The sequence below is a fragment of the Hyposmocoma kahamanoa genome, unplaced genomic scaffold (genome assembly GCF_003589595.1).
Source record: "Hyposmocoma kahamanoa isolate Upper Pololo Valley unplaced genomic scaffold, ASM358959v1 92, whole genome shotgun sequence".
Classification (NCBI taxonomy): Eukaryota; Metazoa; Arthropoda; class Insecta; order Lepidoptera; family Cosmopterigidae; genus Hyposmocoma; species Hyposmocoma kahamanoa.
The window spans coordinates 11,101,467-11,116,205 of NW_020654748.1; the positions used below are offsets into that span (position 1 = coordinate 11,101,467).

General features: G+C 33.9%; 2 protein-coding genes across 5 annotated transcripts in view; one reads left to right on the forward strand and one right to left on the reverse strand.

Moving 5' to 3' along the window:
* The window catches only part of LOC113236987 (calcium uniporter protein, mitochondrial), a 148,747-nt gene that overhangs the window by 90,735 nt on the left and 43,273 nt on the right, over positions 1-14,739 (reverse strand). Inside the window, exon 1 of one of the 3 annotated variants that reach the window (XM_026473226.1) lies at positions 8,518-8,574. The exons of the other annotated variants lie outside the window; for them this stretch is intronic. The gene's annotated coding sequence lies outside the window, so the exon portion shown is untranslated. Of the gene's footprint in view, positions 1-8,517; positions 8,575-14,739 lie in introns of those variants that run through there. 3 annotated transcript variants of the gene reach the window in all.
* Positions 1-14,739, forward strand: part of LOC113236986 (protein javelin) — a 118,780-nt gene that overhangs the window by 63,905 nt on the left and 40,136 nt on the right. The window lies entirely within an intron of this gene.

The window sequence follows — 14,739 nt, forward strand, 5'->3', positions numbered from 1 at the left end:
AGTACATGGTACATTTCGGTCGTTCTTTTCGCTGTGGATGTCAGATCGACCAGGAACGGATTTTATATTTCCAAAATGAAATAAGATATATAAATTCCCAAAACACCTTTACGCAGGCCTTAGTTTGAATAAGGAAATTATTCTCGTAAAGTAGGTACTTATTCTCTTTTCGCTATATAATCACATCGGACTCTGTTCTTCGGATGGGTCGATGTGATGTTACATATTAACGTTTAGGAACTTAATTATACAGCCTATTCATTATTGTTAATTAATTATATATCTCTCGTTAATTATATATTATGATTATTATATAAGTAAATTTAACGGTGGTTTTAAAGTACAATTGTTTAGTTTAATCAGTGTTGAATATAAGATTTGTTTAAGATTGATTTGTCGTTTTATGTTGAATAGTGGGGTAGTAGAGTAGGGGTACTTAATAAAAACTGTGTGATATTGATAAGGTATTCAGGTCAGTTTGGTTTGAGAATACGAATAGTGGTGTTTCTCATTTTTAGAGAAGTGTCTGTAGCCGATATTTTACGAAGTACCCAGTCTTCAAAAAAAGACCTCAAGTAGGAAATGAAACTATTTTTCAAACAAACCGACGTTTCGGGATCTGTAAAGGGCCCGAAACGTCGGTTTGTTTGAAAAAACAAATATACGCGATTTAAATCCGGAAAAATTGTTTCATTTTATATGTGTAACAATCGCGAAAACCTAAGAACTCGATAGGACCTCAAGTGTAAAGAAATAGTTCAAAACTAAAATTCTGAAAAAAACATATAGCGTACTGTACTCATGATGCGTTAAATCCATGTACGTTTTAAGTAAAAGACATGTAAATGGTAAATATTGTAATAGAAAGGATAAGCCGTTGTAGGAGATAACATTCATCGGTGCAAATAATATTTCTTTAATTATACATATAAACTTTTAAGAACATAAAAATATCACGACTTCTAACGCCTTTTGTATTGCATTGAAACCTTATGCAAAGAGCACAGAATGAATTCACTAGTAAATTACGCTAACCTATGATGCGTTCAAAATAAAAAATCTGTGATACCCAGAAATCAGAATAAGTAGAATAATTTGACTAAATTTCAAAAAATAAACATACAGTAGATAATACATATACATCTGTGAAAACCCAGAATGATCAACTATTAAAAGCAAAACAACGACAAAACACAACTATGCAATTACAAAACTTATCTCCTAAATACACTACCGCCGTAAAACATCTAATTGCTAACTACACTTTAAGAATATAGAACAAAAACAATAGATTCGTTGTCATAAAATATAAAAAATTTGCTAAACACATTCTACAACATATTCACTTGTAAGAAACATATTGGATTTGATTAAATATCATGATGTTTTTACTACCACGATATTAATTATTTTTTTGTGAATTTACTCCATTAGTCTGTTATGGTTATAATCTCAGATTCAAAATATAACAACAAACAACACAAACATTGAACATTGTAAAGGTTGTTCCCAAAAACAAAAAAAAATAAGATGGAATATCTTTTCGCAGGGAACTATTGATTATTTAACTGTTTTGTAATTTATGTATTTAGCCAATATTTTTTGAGATTCACTCGAAAACCAACGTATACGTTGTGTTGCCAGTTTATATCGAAATAGGTTTCCTTAAAATTAGGCAAATATGCAAGGGTGATAAGAGCATCGATTAATTTATACTTTTATATAGAAATTAAATATTGCATGCATATACATACAGGCTGGTCCAATTACAGCGGCCCAAAATTCTTTTTCAGGTAACTCAGATTTACCTAAATTATTCTCAAACCAATGTCTAATAGCCATTATGTACATAAAAGAAAATGTAGCCCGATAGATACAGAGAACTTTCATTGTTGTGTGCACATGTCATAAATGGAATGATTTTGAAAGAAAACGTATCAATAATAAAAAATTACAATGTACATACATGACTTCACAGGTTCTAAAGAGTTTCACTGAAAATCAAACAATTTTTGTGTAATTAGGAGATGATTGTCAATGCTATGGAATTGATAACAATGTCGTTTAATAAAAAAATAATAGAATAGTATTTGATGGTGCGATTGCACTATATATCAAAATCAGAAACGAATGCTCGATGTATAGACACGATACAGTAGTATTATAAAAACGTGTACAACATAAAGGTTATATAGATATTAAGATATTGTGTAACTGTGATTGTAATAAATATTTTGAATTATCAACATTTTTCAATTTTAAAATAATTTATATTTTTTTCCCTTGTTTGGTGTAAATCAAATAATAACTATTATAAATTAACTTATATTGCATAGAATTTATTTGATATCCTAATACCACTTAAGTACCATATTGTAAAATAACATTTCAAGTTTGTGACATTAGTATTATAGAAAGCATCACAAAAAAAATGCGGGAATTTTTTCGCTGCATCTGGCAATCTTACACGCACACAAATGCGCATATCCCTACAGTGCCCCTCCTAGTTGTCACGCACACAATAAATGGAAGCGGCTTCACATCGTTTGTTGCTTATGTTTTGTACTCTGAGGTTATATTTGTTAATGTATGCTTTCGTCTTGCATAATTACTAATATGTCCATCAGAAATTATTGCAACAAATAGTAATTTGTAATATTTAGTATTATAATAAAAGGACTGTCAATTACACTAATTTTATTGAGGTAAAGTTAATTAGGAAAGTAACGTGAGTGAAACAAAACCATTTTACGATCTCCGATAAATATGCATGCTTAAATATACGTGCTCAAGATTGTTAGTTATGTGAAAGGGGCCAATTTTGGTTCTAATGGTAAGGTTTTCTACCCATACCATAAAGTATTCAAACGCGATCCTATCCTACCATGACATTAATTTGACGAATGAGCAGTGTGTACAGGTACAAAATTAAAAAAAGAAAGCAAGTAGTTGCATTTTATTGTATAGAAATGTGCTCTCCCTTAGATTTAAGGGCTAGTTTTGTTATTGGCGAAGTAAATTAGTTAAATAAATAAGGTTTGCTAGTGATTTATTCTTACACAGGAAGCTTAAATTACGTGACTCGAAGAAGAAAGAGAAGTTCTGTTAAAAGCTAAGCCGTGCGCCCTATTACGTGTGGGGAAACTGAGTAGGAACTACGCCAACATTACATTAAAGCTATGTTATTCAGCCTATACGGCGTCCAACAGACGCCAAAATTAAGGCAAAATCGCTTCCACACGGAGAAATTTAATACTATGAAAGTAATTAATAATATATATTTGTTTATAACTCCAAGTGGTAAACGAATGCCACTACGCCCATATCACCCTGCGACATAAGCTGACAAATCCCATGTGCCTGTAATTGCACCAGCACCCTTACCCTTCAAAACTGGAATACAGTAATGATCACATACTCAACTCACACACACAAACCCTTTCACACGGAGCTCTATTGCTACTAAAATAAAATAAAATGCAATCTATCATTGACACATACAATTTTGCCTATTGCACAAGTAAGTTTTGTAAATAAAACAAATAGTTTTCCTAAAGATTTTTTTTTCTAAAAATAAACAATAGACACAAAAAAAACACGAATGATCGTAAAATATGTGTGTTTTCCGACAGCCTACTCTACTCAGCAACCTTCATGGTTCACGTGCTTCAGCGTGAAGATATGCCGGTCACGAAACCCGAGATAATGATAAACTCCCCATAATAAATTACGTACAGTCTAATGCTACAGATTTGTCTCAGATAACCTTCACAATGATGATGTATTTCTCGGCAGACACAATTAGAAAACACTTTGTCGCGTATAGGCAATTCTAGCAACCGTAGATTTACTTACGTTGATTAATTAGCTAATCACATGAAACTGAGCTGTTCAAAACCAACGCTGGGCGAAATACGTGAATATAAATCACAAAATACTTTTTTTATGACTACGTATTTTAAGTACAAAATACTTTCATGAGGTGTATTGAAAATATAACATACAAAATATTTTGACCTCATTTTTCCCTCAGCTTGTCTCATGCATCTGCTGCCAACTGCCTTATGCAGATCGTCACTCCATCTGGCCGACAACTATATTTGCCGTTGCGTGGTGTCCACTCAAGAACTCGCTTCCCGCCTCGGTTATCGGTTATTCGACAGATACGTCGACAACTTTGGTTCTCTGTCGGATAACCTCATTCCGTACCTTGTCCTTCAGAGACACTCCGATCATAGCACGTTCCATAACTCGCTGAGCGACTTTTAACTGAGAGACTAGCCGTATCGTGAGTGTCCAGGTCACGAAAGTATTTGAAGTGTCAAAACACATTTTTACGTAGTAATTGTAGCAAACTATATATTTATATTGAAATTACAAGTAATTCAAATACTGCCCGGCTTTGATAGTACTTGTAAAATATTTTCCAGTTATATATTTCATTCGACTGTGAAATATGTTTATTGGGTAGGCATGTTTCATGTTTTTAGTCAAACCTAATGAAAGCAAAAGAGGAGTGTTACACGAAAATGTAAATTGAAAAAGAACTTTAGAAAGAAAAGAACAAACAATAAACGACATTATATAGCAACGTCGTCGCAATCAATAGAAAACGAATTAAGAAATGCTTATGAATCCTTTCATTACCCGGTGACAAACCTCGCATCGTAATGTACTTAAATTTAGTTTCAGGCGCAGTAAAAAGTAACTAGTAGTGAAATTTTACTGTAAAAATCTACTTTTTGTCAGTAACTAATGTACGTAAGTTACGTCACCGAATGGATACGGATTCATTCGTAGACGACAAATCACAGTGCTTGCATAGGGATGTACGGATTGTGTAAGTATGAAATCATGAAATTTGCACTAAAATTTATTTATTGCTGTTCTTTTTTGTGGTTTCAGAAAAGAAATTTGTGCGAAAGCCTTTGTTGGGAAAACAAATAGATACGAAGTTTTTGTATCTACGTAATAGAGCAAATATTAATTTAAATGAATTTTTACCTATTTTTAACATGTAACTACAGAGTGAAAATAAATATGCAAGAAAGATATGTATTTATTACTCACACTCATAATGTAAATAGTACGTTGATTATTTTTAGTTTGGAATGAGTGTTATTCAGTTATAAGTGACTTAATGAAGTGCAAAAATACGTGGGCTATTGTGATTCTTGGCAATGATTCCCGTCAACAACGCAAGGCAGATGCGAGTTCCACAAAAAATCTGTGAAATTATCCACACATCCGATCTCGCTTGCTGTACATTGTACCTACATGCTATGTGCTTCCAAAAATTATGTTCAGCCACGTACGTTTATAGGTACGTATTAGGGCTTTCAATATCGCTCCATTTCCGCGTCCCGGGAAAAAAAATAGACTTGGTACGAAACTTTCGAGACTATTTCAAAAGTAGGTTTCCATTAGGCATTGTTCAAGTTCTTTATTAACTCAAACTAAAATTATAAAATTAAAGTTTGTTTTTATTTTATATTTTTATAGTGGTCACGTAAGAAACAAACAAAAGAGCGTTTAATATAGTTTCAGAATCATTGGTTTCAGGTAGAGAGGAACGTTTTATTCCTATTGTTCTTCAATCTCCACAGTTTATACTAAAGTCCACTCTAAGCTCCACGCAACCAGAATAAAAAAATACTGTTAGTTTATTAGATTTCTTAATACTGTTTAATTAAGTGATTTTAGTCTTAAAAGTCTCGAGTCTCGAAAATGCAAAAAAAATTGCCGACACTCGATATTTTACCGAGGTTTCCTAGCACGTATGTATCAGTTGCTTAACGGACTTTTTTCACAACGACTTTTTTGTTATATTATTCGAGATTATACAGTAAAAAAGTCGGGAAATAAATTACAAAGATTTGGGACTTTCTTGAGAAGTCGAGAACGCGTCGAAATGACCAAACGAAAAATAACGATAAAAACGTTTTCTATCTTTGATATCAGACATTTGTTATCAGATATTTTATTTGTTCCGACTTATGAAAAAATGAGAATGGCGTGGATTATTATTGATAGGTGGGATATCCAAGAAACGAAACTAATCAACGATGGTCCCTGTTGACATCGAGCATATGAGCTCCTCAATAAAACTCGAACGTGTGTATTATGACTGGATAATTTATTTTACATATGTACGTGACAGTCTTGCACGTAGCGTCTGGTTGGGATGAAGTAGAATTATGTGCTTTGATCTTGATCGGTGCGAATTTTGTATTTTAAATGTCACCACAAAGGCAACGCAAAAGAATATTTATAAAGAGAAACAATAAAATAGAAACCAAATAACAACAGACAGCAAAACTTTTACCGTGTAATGTAACTTACATTGTCTTGAAATTTTTAACTGACTTGTACACTTTGACCAAAAGGAGTTTCTCTCTAACGGTTTAGTTTCACAAGAACATGAATAAGCTACAAAGGTAATTAAAAACCAACGTTAGATTGTATAAAGAAGTCCTTCCGGTCGAGCATAAATTATCAAAATCGAACAAAGTAGACCAATATGAAAACAACATAGCTTTGTATTTCTTACTGGACATTTCAGAAAACTTTTGTTGTAGAAATGTAGGCCTTTTATACAGACGGCTAGTAAAATGTTCGGCAGTTTCACCAAAATCGCTTTTAAGAGCCTTAAGTCTAGCTGGATGTTTGCCAAGACATGTCAAAATTGACAAATTCAATAACCGAGACTAGAATTCTGGCAGAAATAGTTTCGCGAGTCGGAAAATTTTTACCGTTCGTGAATAAACCATTGATTAATAATTTCTGTCTGAGCAACATCATTTTAAACGTATTACCAGGGATCAAAATTGTAATAACGAACGCTCAAATTATACGTTCAAAAATGATAAAAGTACAAGTAGTAAGTTAGGTACATTCAAAATGAAAGCGGTTTTTAATAACTTTTACGGCCAATGTTTGTCCATCGAAGCGTCCCAAATTGCTGTCGCAAATATAATAACCGCTATGTTCCTTTTATTTTTCCATTTGCTTATTTTTTTATGGAACGACCATTTCGAATTTCTGCAATACCTACCTCTTCAAGGCTCTCTCAATAGTATTTAGTAAGTTACCTGAAACAAAAGCAAAAGTTTAAATGGATAAATAAAAACCTTTTTCATGAAAAGTACCTTAAGTTTGGAGGGCTTTTTGTCAACTTAAGGTCGTTTAAATGTATATCGCATTTAAAAGGCCACTCTCGGATTCTCACTCCATCGTTAATCCCGTTTTTTTACCGACACGGTAATCCATTTCGGCTTTTACCGAAGCTCTTGTCAACTAACTACACAGGCGAGAAAAATATGTGGTCACTTACAAAAATCGTAATATCTTCTTAACAACGTTAAATTAAAAAGTAAGCATATAAATGTATTCAATTATGCGTGTAACACATAATAACGTGTAATAAGTCACTAAAAAACAAAAATTGCTGTTCATACTCACCAAAAAGCTATGTCTTTTTGGTATACTTTTTATTCCAAGAAGCTATCTTGTGTAGTTTAGGAGTCATTATGATTTTTATAACATCTCGTTTATTTTTGCTCGCCAGTGTATTTTGCCGCACCATTTATAACTTAAGTCTGAGGGAAAACTTTGCGAACTCAGATACTTAAGATACCATTAATGAATAATCTAAGCGACAACCTAGATAATCTAAGAAGACAGCTCGGAAATAAATTCAAAGAAACTCAAATTTAAACATTCGTAACTAAAATCCATTATTCAGTGGTTTGGTGTCGAAAATTACTTTGTTCAAAACAAAAACCTGATTGTCGTGTAAAAATCGATACTCGTAAATCATTGGATTACAAATTAGGAAAGATTGATGAGGATTAATAGAATGTAGTCTGACAGAGAGTGGCCGTTGGTGGTTCTGCAACGGCCACTCTCTGTCAGTTTGCAGAACCACCAACACATACCGAGAGACAAATTTGATACTAATGTTTTATTCAGTGATTTAGTGTCCATACAAATTGTGTTAATAATAAAACATTAACAACCTCACAGGACTAGACATATCACTAACATCACAAACAACATTTGTTTCATGACTTTTAATAATTCAACAGATTTTACTCTCGTACAAATAAAAAATATTTAAACAGATCGCTCTAAACTAAACTAAAATGCTAGCGTAAATACGAGACCGAAGCAAAACGCAGGAGCAGGGGTGGGCGTTATCGGAGAAGACGCGTGCACGTCTGAACTTATAACCAAGTATACATCTAAATATATCTATAGATATAAATATAATAAAAACTAGTTATGTTTTGTAACAAGTATGAAATAAAAGTTGTAGTTTATATTCTTAGTAGTATTACTAAGAATATAAACTACAACTTTTATTTCATAAAGTCCGCAGTAGTAGAGGCGGTATTTTACAAATTACCCTTTATAAAGGTTAAATGAAGTTCAAAGTTAAAACCTTTCCGTTTTTAATTTTTTTTTTTATAACACCAAGTGATGAGCCAGTCGTGCACCTGATGGTAAGCTACACACCTGTTCATAACAGTTGCAATGCCCCTCAGAGCTATAAATCACAAGATATGAGGGGCACTGCCACTGCGCCTTTCACCCGGAGACATAAGTTGACAAGTCTCATGTGCCAGTAATTTCACCAACACCTTTACACTTCAAAACCGGAACGCAGTAATGGTCACATTACTACTTGGCGGCAGAAGTAGGTAAGGTGGCAGTATACTTCCCTGGACAAACTCTTTCACAAGGAGCTCTAATGCTACAAACAATATTTATCTGTTTTTGAGTAGCAGCACGCTCAACTTTACGCTTGAAATATAACATCAACTCGTATACAATTTACGATAACAACAATTCAAAGAGTAAATCGGTATTTCTAACAATAAAACTGTATTTAATAGCCCGCACTAATTTCTAGAGTATGTAGTTATAATCAAACACATTCATAATGAACATCGTGCACAAATGAAGACGCTTATTATTTGGCTGGCCTGAAATAAAATACGTATTAGCCAAGTCATACGTCACTGTTCCATTGTAATATATTTAGAAAATCATTCGGTGATTATGATGTATACTCTGTATTTTGGGACCATACTCACCACTGAAAAAAATAATTACATGTACTTAGTTCTAACAATTATAGTTAACCTATATAAAAAGAAGTAGATTCAAAATCGGAGGAGGTAAGTCTAAAGAAATTGTAAAGGGTCTACAAAGTGCGTATAGGAACGCCGAAGTAAGCACGGCATGCCTTCCAAGTTTAGTCCTGAATAACCAAGATGATTGATAAGGGCTTTGGGACGATGGATAGTATATGTCCCAATTTGAAAACCAAATTTCAAGTTCAATGAGTTGCAAGAGAGAATGTCTGAAAAGTTACATCCTAAACATGTTCCCAAAACACATTTCTGAAACTATACAAGTAAGAGCGATTACACACGGCGATTGTTAGCAGCGATATAAACGAGCGTTTCAAAACGCGCAATTGTATCCCGACACTAGGGCTTTATAGGCAGTTGCATCTATGCAAATACGCATTGTATCGAAACAAGCAAGATACAAGATTGTAAGCAGTAGAGCTCCTTGTGAAAGAATTCGTCCAGGGAAGTACTACCACCTTATCTATTCCTGCCGCCAAGCAGTAATGTTAGCATTACCGTGTTCCAGTTTTGAAAATAAATAAAAAATAAAAATAAAACGTTATTTATTTCTCCACAAAACATAAGGAACACAATACTTAAAAGAGGAAAAAAAAACAATTGAGTGATGTGGACAAAAAGGTTAAAGACAGCGTTGCTGATTTTCAGTCTTCACCTAGCTGTTCGCTTGCTGCACCAAGTTATATGCGGAGTGTACACTAAGTAATAACCTACCTTTAGTAATAACTAGTAATAAGTTAAAGTTTAATGGTTGTCCGTGTAAATTTATATATATTTTTCATACTATTAACCTAAAATTTAAAATTTTGTGCTGCTAGGCGTTTTAATTGGGGACCAGTTGTTACTAGATTTTTGTACAGATAGGAACCATTCCTTACATCGGTTTTTAAAAGTAAACAACGTTTTAACGTTTTTTACTGGAGGTGGAAAGAAAGCTGCCCCTGTACTAAGTTAAACGAGGGAGAGTCAATATCTGAAGATGCGGGTACCGCATATATCGGACATTACCACTGTGTAACTGATTACTCCAGTTGAGTTTTTAGGCCAGATACTTAGGAGCCGACCAAACCCTCAAGGTACACCAGACTGTTTAATTTTAAAATATATCTATTTCTCATATTTAACAAATTATAGGTATTTAAAAAGTGTGTAATATGAGATCGGGGTGGTACCTTGAAGCTATACCTAATGCAGGACTTCTGAACCTTCTGAATTTTATCGGCAGTTTTTTTTTGTAAGACGTGACCAATATACGACATCTAAGTAATCCAGAATTGACAATACTAGCGAATTTGTTAATCTCACCCTAACTTATAAATAACTTCACTGATGAATGCCCTTAATCTGTAAAGGTGCTTCAATGAAGCGTAATATTTCCCTATTTTGGACTAAGCATGTTTTTCAAAACTTAGTGAACCATCGAGCAACAGACCTAGGTTCCTAACTGAAGGAGCCTCATTGATCCGCTGTCCTCTTACCATAACCACGAGATTAGCAGTTTTAAGTACCTCTATTTGTTTACGAGTACCCAATGCAGTATAAGAATATTTTTGAGCATTAAGGAGAAGATCGTTTTTATGCGACCACTGCGCTATCTTATCGAGATCCTGATTGAGTAAATTGACAGCACAATCAATAGCAGTTCTAGGCAAATACGCATGAACAAGCAATTGTGTGTCAACTGCGTAGATATGTACTGTACCAAATGTAATATATTTGTGGAGATTAGACATATAAATGGAATAAAGACTTGGGCCCAGAATTGATCCTTGAACCACCACTCTATTTACTTCCATCGATGTAGATAAGATCTTCCACCATTTACATCTGTACCCTCTTTTACCTGAGCGCGCATATGTCACAACCATAATATTTCTGCTTGTTGACTAATAGATGTCTGTTTATATAATCAAAAGCACAGCTATAAGCCAACAGAACAAGAACAGATGCACGATTTTCATTTGCAGCCGCTAATATATCGTCGATAACATGCAACATGGCAGTGGTGGTACAACGTTGCTTTCTGAAACCCGATTGTCTTTCCGGTATGACGCAATTACCTTCAAAGTACTTAAGCAAACTTGAGTTCACAGCTTTTTCCAAAACTTTGGATAAAATCGGTAATAAGCCTATGGGTCTGAGGGCCTTGACGGTCTCTACATTGCTGTTTTTCAGTATAGGTTTAACAATAGTTGTTTTTCAGTCTGCGGGAAATTGTCCACTTTCCAGTGATTTATTAATAATGGCTGTAATCGCATTCAAGGAGTATGGTAACGTAAGATTAATCATCACTAGTGAAATTCCATCAGTTCCCACCGCATTAGAAGACAATGAGTTTAAAAATTTGTTGATCTCTTCAGGAGTAAATGAGGGAAAACTAAAGGTGTGACAGTTAAACGAACCTGTTAAAATAATGTCATAGTCGGACAAACAACTCAATGGAACAGTATCAATGAAAGATTTGTTAATGAACAATAGATCCTAATACCATTAACACTGATTTGACACAGACTGATTTTTATTTCCCAGTACCCGATTCACTTCCTTCCACATTTGTCGAGGATTTTGGATGGAATAATTAATTCTATTGGAAAAATAAAATTGCTTCTCACTTTTTGTTATGCTGTTCACCATATTGCACAAAGATTTATACTATTTTTAGATTTTTTAGCACATTTGTAAGCTTTATCCCTATCCAACATCATTGCTTTGACACTATCTGTTATCCACGGCGAACAGGGTGACTTAAATACCTTTGTTCTGTGGCCCAGTATCAAGGAACGAAAGCATTGCACCATACCATCAACATCTTCGTGTGTCATCACAAGATCCTAAAGAGTTATAGACGATGCAAACTGATACGTGTTTATGTCAAACTGTTTAAAGGGCCTATAAGTTACAGTCCTGATAGGTTGATTAGGAACTTTCATGGGACACTGCACTAATACAAATGCATGATCGCTCAAGTCATCGTTATGAAAAATCGAACAATATTTAGGTTTTACAGTTTTGAAGGGTGCTGGTGAAATTACAGGCACATGGGACTCGTCAACTTATGTCTTAGGGTGACGGGCGTAGTGGCAGTGCCCCTCAGATCTTTGCGATTTGAAGCTCTGAGTGGCACTGCAATTGTTATGGACAGGCGTGTAGCTAACCATCAGGCGCACGAGTTGTTCGTCCCGTCACTTGATATTATAAAAAAAATACAAATGCGCGACTGCATCGATGCAATCGTATAAGTTGCATCTTATCAAAACGCGTATCGCGTTTGCATTACGATTGTATCGCTGTAATCTGCTTAAATCGCGCGTGTGTCTAATGTTAGACGATTAGCGACTGCATCGCTACTACCTACATCGCGACTGAATCGCTGCAGATGCGCTGCTAAAAGTCGCCATGTGTAACAGCTCTAAAAGTCCGCAATCGATACTAATATTACTTTTAAATGTAATTAACGAATAAGTGTATACTTTAACCGAATATTGCAGGAGCAAAAATATTATTACTAAAAATTAATGCTATGACATGTCAACAGACAAACTATAATCCTGACGTTAGGTGTAACAAGGGCCGAGGCAAAACGACTAAAATTCTATTCCCCGAGAATGGTACATTTTTGTCACGTTCATGTTTTTAAAATGTCATATAAATATTTGAGAAGACCGATGCAGATGGTTTATAACTTCCTTGTGTCATCCAATGTATCATAAACTTGTATCTAGCTATATAGCTAGATATACAAGTTTAAGTTAGGTAAGTAACATTATTTCGTGGTATCTCAGACTAATAAAAGCTGAAAGCCTATAGTCAGGTGTAGCATATTCATGTTACGATAAAAACTTCACTACAAACAGGTACGTTAAATATTTTAAGTGTTTGAACGCCTTGAGATAGTATAACTCCTTTTATACCTTTTATACTCTACTTTGTGGAATATACTTGTATTTCTTAAATATATTGTCCTTTTCACTCCAGGTATGAATTGGGCAAGACAATTTTCTACTAGATTCCCACTTGGCACAACTTTGTGACTATTGAGAACGCAGAATAAGTGAGGCCGAAGCCTAATAGATTTGGCTATGGCTTGCCAAACTGTGGCTATAAAAACCAACAAAAGTATCTTGGACACCAAAACGTCTATAACAATAAGTTGGCTGATAGATACACGAGGATATTCGGGCCATTTACTCTCTATATAATATATATTGGGCACAAAAATAAATTGCAGTAATTTTGAGTACTTATTATAACCTAACGCAAAAACTTATACAGCTTTCTGCATATAGACGAAATTCTTAGTAAAAAACAAAACTAAAAACAATACAACATTGGTTGAAGAAATACAAAGAGTCCGCAAATCCCAATTTCTTTAAAAATTAAAATATTTGCAGTCGACTGAATAGTCAATTAAACTGGGGATGCACTTTGATCGAGCAGAAACTCTATTTCAAAGAAACTCTACTTTATTTTTTTCAGTATTAATTAGGTTCTGCGCAAGCATAGAAAAAACGGTAGGAACACAGAAATGCCGTATTTCTGCATTTCTATTTTATATGTATTTGGTTATCTAACTGTGAAAAAAGTACATTTATGAAGAATAATTAATAAAAAAAGAATATGTTCTGTGCATAAAACAAATCGATTTAACATTTTTTTAAATCTCTTTTCCAAATTAGCATCGTTGTTTTATAATAATAAGACGTCCACAGGCCTGACAAGAAAGCTGACGCCAAATGGGTCAATTAATTTGCTTAAAGTAGACATTTCTGGTGACCTAGTTGTGAATGACTGGCTACGGCACATAATTTTGAGCAGAACTTGTTTAAAGAATCTACCAAACTTATTCGTATGCTACTTGAAAATATAATAAGAGTATACAGGAATTATACTTAATTAATCCGGAAGCTTTTAACATGGCATTCCTATCAATAATACATAACTTATTCAAAATTATTGAATCCAATTTCTCAAATTTTCGCCTAATAACAATTTTTACTTTTGCCTACCTAAATATCTTAACAGCTAAAATATATTTTTATCGAAATCTTAGGCTTTCGCGATGGCTACATATCGGAAAAGAAACTATTTTTCGGATCCATGTTACCACAGGATCTGGATCTATGTTACCACAGGATCTGTAAATAGTAATAAACATTTTGAAAAAAACAAACATACGCAATTAAGGTCCGAAAATGTAGTTTCATTTCCAATACTTTTTTCGTTAGGTTTACATAAACACTACTTTCTCTATCTCTCTGTGACAATAGTACCAAAAACATTAGTGAATTAAAAATATTATGTCTCGTTTTAACAAATGAAAATCTGCTGTCATATATTAAACTCGTGAATAATTAATGTAGTGGTGCTTAATGAACGCTTGTTTAGCCACACGCAACCTTATAACACGAAAATGTATATTTACCTTAAATTTCGAGTTAGCCCTTTTGTTTTGTGTACTTATATTTAGAAAGAATGTATTGCGGAATCAAAACTTTCTGTGCCTTTCTCGTATATTTTAACTCTCAATTTGGAACGGAGATTCTTCGTCGCGGTTGATACAAGGAAATACTTCGAAATGAAT